Source organism: Heptranchias perlo, chromosome 11, assembly GCF_035084215.1.
Source record: "Heptranchias perlo isolate sHepPer1 chromosome 11, sHepPer1.hap1, whole genome shotgun sequence".
Classification (NCBI taxonomy): domain Eukaryota; kingdom Metazoa; phylum Chordata; class Chondrichthyes; order Hexanchiformes; family Hexanchidae; genus Heptranchias; species Heptranchias perlo.
In genome coordinates this window covers 71,129,971-71,136,481 of record NC_090335.1, presented here as the reverse complement: position 1 = coordinate 71,136,481, position 6,511 = coordinate 71,129,971, and the positions used below count along the sequence as shown (strand labels likewise).

The window sequence follows — 6,511 nt, the reverse complement described above, 5'->3', positions numbered from 1 at the left end:
CTCTGCTTCACTCCCTCAACACTCACCAACAGAGAGTGACCCAGGGGGACAGACCCAACACCAGAGACTCTGCTTCACCCCCTCAACACTCACCAACAGAGAGTGACCCAGGGGGACAGACCCAACACCAGAGACTCTGCTTCACCCCCTCAACACTCACCCACAGAGAGTGACCCAGGGGGACAGACCCAACACCAGAGACTCTGCTTCACCCCCTCAACACTCACCCACAGAGAGTGACCCAGGGGGACAGACCCAACACCAGAGACTCTGCTTCACCCCCTCAACACTCACCCACAGAGAGTGACCCAGGGGGACAGACCCAACACCAGAGACTCTGCTTCACCCCCTCAACACTCACCCACAGAGAGTGACCCAGGGGGACAGACCCAACACCAGAGACTCTGCTTCACCCCCTCAACACTCACCCACAGAGAGTGACCCAGGGGGACAGACCCAACACCAGAGACTCTGCTTCACCCACTCAACACTCACCCACAGAGAGTGACCCAGGGGGACAGACCCAACACCAGAGACTCTGCTTCACCCCCTCAACACTCACCCACAGAGAGTGACCCAGGGGGACAGACCCAACACCAGAGACTCTGCTTCACCCCCTCAACACTCACCAACAGAGAGTGACCCAGGGGGACAGACCCAACACCAGAGACTCTGTTTCACCCCCTCAACACTCACCCACAGAGAGTGACCCAGGGGGACAGACCCAACACCAGAGACTCTGCTTCACCCCCTCAACACTCACCCACAGAGAGTGACCCAGGGGGACAGACCCAACACCAGAGACGCTGCTTCACCCCCTCAACACTCACCCACAGAGAGTGACCCAGGGGGACAGACCCAACACCAGAGACTCTGCTTCACCCCCTCAACACTCACCCACAGAGAGTGACCCAGGGGGACAGACCCAACAACTCTGCTTCACTCCCTCAACACTCACCCACAGAGAGTGACCCAGGGGGACAGACCCAACACCAGAGACTCTGCTTCACCCCCTCAACACTCACCCACAGAGAGTGACCCAGGGGGACAGACCCAACACCAGAGACTCTGCTTCACCCCCTCAACACTCACCCACAGAGAGTGACCCAGGGGGACAGACCCAACACCAGAGACTCTGCTTCACCCCCTCAACACTCACCTACAGAGAGTGACCCAGGGGGACAGACCCAACACCAGAGACTCTGCTTCACCCCCTCAACACTCACCCACAGAGAGTGACCCAGGGGGACAGACCCAACACCAGAGACTCTGCTTCACTCCTCAACACTCACCCACAGAGAGTGACCCAGGGGGACAGACCCAACACCAGAGACTCTGCTTCACTCCTCAACACTCACCCACAGAGAGTGACCCAGGGGGACAGACCCAACACCAGAGACCCTGCTTCACTCCCTCAACACTCACCCACAGAGAGTGACCCAGGGGGACAGACCCAACACCAGAGACTCTGCTTCACCCCCTCAACACTCACCCACAGAGAGTGACCCAGGGGGACAGACCCAACAACTCTGCTTCACCCCCTCAACACTCACCCACAGAGAGTGACCCAGGGGCACAGACCCAACACCAGAGACTCTGCTTCTCCCCCTAAACACTCACCCACAGAGAGTGACCCAGGGGGACAGACCCAACACCAGAGACTCTGCTTCACCCCCTCAACACTCACCCACAGAGAGTGACCCAGGGGGACAGACCCAACACCAGAGACTCTGCTTCACTCCCTCAACACTCACCAACAGAGAGTGACCCAGGGGGACAGACCCAACACCAGAGACTCTGCTTCACCCCCTCAACACTCACCAACAGAGAGTGACCCAGGGGGACAGACCCAACACCAGAGACTCTGCTTCACCCCCTCAACACTCACCCACAGAGAGTGACCCAGGGGGACAGACCCAACACCAGAGACTCTGCTTCACCCCCTCAACACTCACCCACAGAGAGTGACCCAGGGGGACAGACCCAACACCAGAGACTCTGCTTCACCCCCTCAACACTCACCCACAGAGAGTGACCCAGGGGGACAGACCCAACACCAGAGACTCTGCTTCACCCCCTCAACACTCACCCACAGAGAGTGACCCAGGGGGACAGACCCAACACCAGAGACTCTGCTTCACCCCCTCAACACTCACCCACAGAGAGTGACCCAGGGGGACAGACCCAACACCAGAGACTCTGCTTCACCCACTCAACACTCACCCACAGAGAGTGACCCAGGGGGACAGACCCAACACCAGAGACTCTGCTTCACCCCCTCAACACTCACCCACAGAGAGTGACCCAGGGGGACAGACCCAACACCAGAGACTCTGCTTCACCCCCTCAACACTCACCAACAGAGAGTGACCCAGGGGGACAGACCCAACACCAGAGACTCTGTTTCACCCCCTCAACACTCACCCACAGAGAGTGACCCAGGGGGACAGACCCAACACCAGAGACTCTGCTTCACCCCCTCAACACTCACCCACAGAGAGTGACCCAGGGGGACAGACCCAACACCAGAGACGCTGCTTCACCCCCTCAACACTCACCCACAGAGAGTGACCCAGGGGGACAGACCCAACACCAGAGACTCTGCTTCACCCCCTCAACACTCACCCACAGAGAGTGACCCAGGGGGACAGACCCAACAACTCTGCTTCACTCCCTCAACACTCACCCACAGAGAGTGACCCAGGGGGACAGACCCAACACCAGAGACTCTGCTTCACCCCCTCAACACTCACCCACAGAGAGTGACCCAGGGGGACAGACCCAACACCAGAGACTCTGCTTCACCCCCTCAACACTCACCCACAGAGAGTGACCCAGGGGGACAGACCCAACACCAGAGACTCTGCTTCACCCCCTCAACACTCACCCACAGAGAGTGACCCAGGGGGACAGACCCAACACCAGAGACTCTGCTTCACCCCCTCAACACTCACCCACAGAGAGTGACCCAGGGGGACAGACCCAACACCAGAGACCCTGCTTCACCCCCTCAACACTCACCCACAGAGAGTGACCCAGGGGGACAGACCCAACACCAGAGACCCTGCTTCACTCCCTCAACACTCACCCACAGAGAGTGACCCAGGGGGACAGACCCAACACCAGAGACTCTGCTTCACCCCCTCAACACTCACCCACAGAGAGTGACCCAGGGGGACAGACCCAACACCAGAGACTCTGCTTCACCCCCTCAACACTCACCCACAGAGAGTGACCCAGGGGGACAGACCCAACACCAGAGACTCTGCTTCACCCCCTCAACACTCACCTTGTCCTGTCCAACTGCAGCAAAGCACCATGGGTAAACATCCTGCTGGATTAATATCCTCGCTTTAAAAATAACAAAACCTCCTTCTTTTCCTCACCATTTTCAATCGTTATGTGTGTGTGGAATTATAACTTTAAAAATCCTCTCCAAATTTTAAGATTTTAAAAGCTGTGAACCGGAAGCGTTTCCACCTCCAGGGTCACGGGGCTTTAAAAAAGGATTATTTTTTTTCTTAAAAAAATCTGTTTCCAATCGCACTTTTCTTCTAACGGGAGATTTCTGTTCCCTTTCCCGTTGTGATTTTATTAATTGGGCCGCGAGTGAATTTAATAGTAACTGGAGATTTGGCTGGGAAGGACGTCACTGCACCGGAAATGGAGACAGGGGCTTCCGGTTGTCGCGAGCGGGCGAGCGGGCTGGCGCATTAAAATTAAAAATAAAAATTCTCCGGCGGAACGGCGGCGGCCAGTGCGGGAAATCGAGGCCGGGGCCTCAGGGAGGCAGAGGATCCAGGCCGCGGAGGAGAGGCGAAGACGAGAGAAATAAAGAGCAGCCGCCGGAGAGGTGAGTGAGTGAGTGAGGCCTGAGGGAGTGAGGGTCCACACCGGGGGGAGTGAGGGTCCACACCGGGGGGAGTGAGTGAGAGGGTGAGTGAGTGTCCACACCGGGGGGAGAGAGGGTGAGCGAGGGAGGCCTGAGGGAGGGAGTGAGTGTCCACACCAGAGTGAGAGGGTGAGTGAGTGTCCACACCAGGGGGGGGGGAGAGGGAGAGTGAGTGTCTACACCAGGGGGGGGGGGAGAGGGAGAGTGAGTGTCTACACCAGGGGGGGGGAGAGGGAGAGTGAGTGTCTACACCAGGGGGGGGGAGAGGGAGAGTGAGTGTCTACACCAGGGGGGGGGGAGAGGGAGAGTGAGTGTCTACACCAGGGGGGGGAGAGGGAGAGTGAGTGTCTACACCAGGGGGGGGGGAGAGGGAGAGTGAGTGTCTACACCAGGGGGGGGGGAGAGGGAGAGTGTGTGTCTACACCAGGGGGGGGGGAGAGGGAGAGTGAGTGTCTACACCAGGGGGGGGGGGGGGGGGGAGAGGGTGAGTGAGTGTCCACACCAGGGGGGGAGAGTGAGAGGGTGAGTGAAGGAGGCCTGAGGGAGGGAGTGAGGGTCTACACCGGGGAGTGAGAGGGTGAGTGAGTGTCTACACCAGGGGGGGGGGAGAGGGAGAGTGAGTGTCTACACCAGGGGGGGGGGAGAGGGAGAGTGAGTGTCTACACCAGGGGGGGGGAGAGGGAGAGTGAGTGTCTACACCAGGGGGGGGGAGAGGGAGAGTGAGTGTCCACACCAGGGGGGGAGAGTGAGAGGGTGAGTGAAGGAGGCCTGAGGGAGGGAGTGAGGGTCTACACCGGGGAGTGAGAGGGTGAGTGAGTGTCTACACCAGGGGGGAAGAGGGAGAGTGAGTGTCTACACCAGGGGGGGGAGAGGGAGAGTGAGTGTCTACACCAGGGGGGGGGGGGGAGAGGGTGAGTGAGTGTCTACACCAGGGGGGGAAGAGGGAGAGTGAGTGTCTACACCAGGGGGGGGGAGGAGAGGAGTGAGTGTCTACACCAGGGGGGGGGGGGGGGGAGAGGGTGAGTGAGTGTCCACACCAGGGGGGGAGAGTGAGAGGGTGAGTGAAGGAGGCCTGAGGGAGGGAGTGAGGGTCTACACCGGGGAGTGAGAGGGTGAGTGAGTGTCTACACCAGGGGGGGAAGAGGGTGAGTGAGTGTCTACACCGGGGGGGGGGGAAGAGGGTGAGTGAGTGTCTACACCAGGGGGGGGGGGAAGAGGGTGAGTGAGTGTCTACACCAGGGGGGGGGAGAGGGAGAGTGAGTGTCTACACCAGGGGGGGGAGAGGGTGAGTGAGTGTCCACACCAGGGGGGGAGAGTGAGAGGGTGAGTGAAGGAGGCCTGAGGGAGGGAGTGAGGGTCTACACCGGGGAGTGAGAGGGTGAGTGAGTGAGGCTGGAGGGAGTGAGGGTCTACACCGGGGGGGAGAGGGTGAGTGAGTGTCCACACCGGGGGGAGTGAGTGAGAGGGTGAGTGAGTGTCCACACCGGGGGGAGTGAGTGAGAGGGTGAGTGAGTGTCCACACCGGGGGGGAGTGAGTGAGAGGGTGAGTGAGTGTCCACACCGGGGGGAGTGAGTGAGAGGGTGAGTGAGTGTCCACACCGGGGGGAGTGAGTGAGAGGGTGAGTGAGTGTCCACACCGGGGGGAGTGAGTGAGAGGGTGAGTGAGTGTCCACACCGGGGGGAGTGAGTGAGAGGGTGAGTGAGTGTCCACACCGGGGGGAGTGAGTGAGAGGGTGAGTGAGTGTCCACACCGGGGGAGTGAGTGAGTGAGAGGGTGAGTGAGTGTCCACACCGGGGGGAGTGAGTGAGTGAGAGGGTGAGTGAGTGTCCACACCGGGGGGAGTGAGTGAGAGGGTGAGTGAGTGTCCACACCGGGGGGAGTGAGTGAGAGGGGGAGGGAGTGAGAGGGGGAGGGAGTGTCCACACCAGTGGGGGGGAGGGAGTGTCCACACCGGGGGGAGGGAGTGAGGCCCGAGGGAGGGGGTGAGGGTCTACACCAGGGGGATAGAGTGAGAGGGTGAGTGAGTGTCTACACCAGGGGAGGGAGGGTGAGTGAGTGTCTACACCAGGGAGGGAGGGTGAGTGAGTGTCTACACTAGGGGGGGAGGGTGAGTGAGTGTCTACACTAGGGGGGGAGGGTGAGTGAGTGTCTACACTAGGTGGGGGAGGAAGGTGAGTGAGTGTCTACACCAGGGGGAGGGAGGGAGAGTCTACACCAGGGGGAGGGAGGGAGAGTCTACACCGGAGGGAGGGAGGGAGAGAGGGAGGGAGGGAGGGAGGGAGAGTCTACACCAGGGGGAGGGAGAGAGGGAGGGAGAGTCTACACCAGGGGGAGGGAGAGAGGGAGGAGAGGGTGAGTGTCTACACCAGGGGGAGGGAGGGAGAGAGAGATTGAGTTAGTAAGTGAGGCCTGAGGGAGGGGGTGAGTGCCTACACCGGGGGGGGAGGGAGTGAGTGAGTGAAGAGAGTGAGGGTCTGCACCAAGGTGGGGGGATGGATGGATGGATGGAGAGAGAGAGAGTGTCTACACCGGGAGGGGGAGGAAAGAGAGTGCGAGTGAGCATCTACACCGGGAGGAGGGGGGGGGGTGGGGGGAGAGAGAGAGAGAGTGTGAGTGAA

The 6,511-nt window shown here is 60.1% G+C and overlaps 1 protein-coding gene across 2 annotated transcripts in view; it reads left to right on the top strand.

The window, feature by feature from the left end:
- The first annotated feature begins 3,653 nt into the window (after nt 1-3,653).
- Nucleotides 3,654-6,511, top strand: part of gabpa (GA binding protein transcription factor subunit alpha) — a 53,566-nt gene continuing 50,708 nt past the window's right edge. For both annotated transcript variants that reach the window (XM_067993357.1, XM_067993355.1), the window contains exon 1: nt 3,654-3,854. The gene's annotated coding sequence lies outside the window, so the exon portion shown is untranslated. The remainder of the gene's footprint in view (nt 3,855-6,511) is intronic.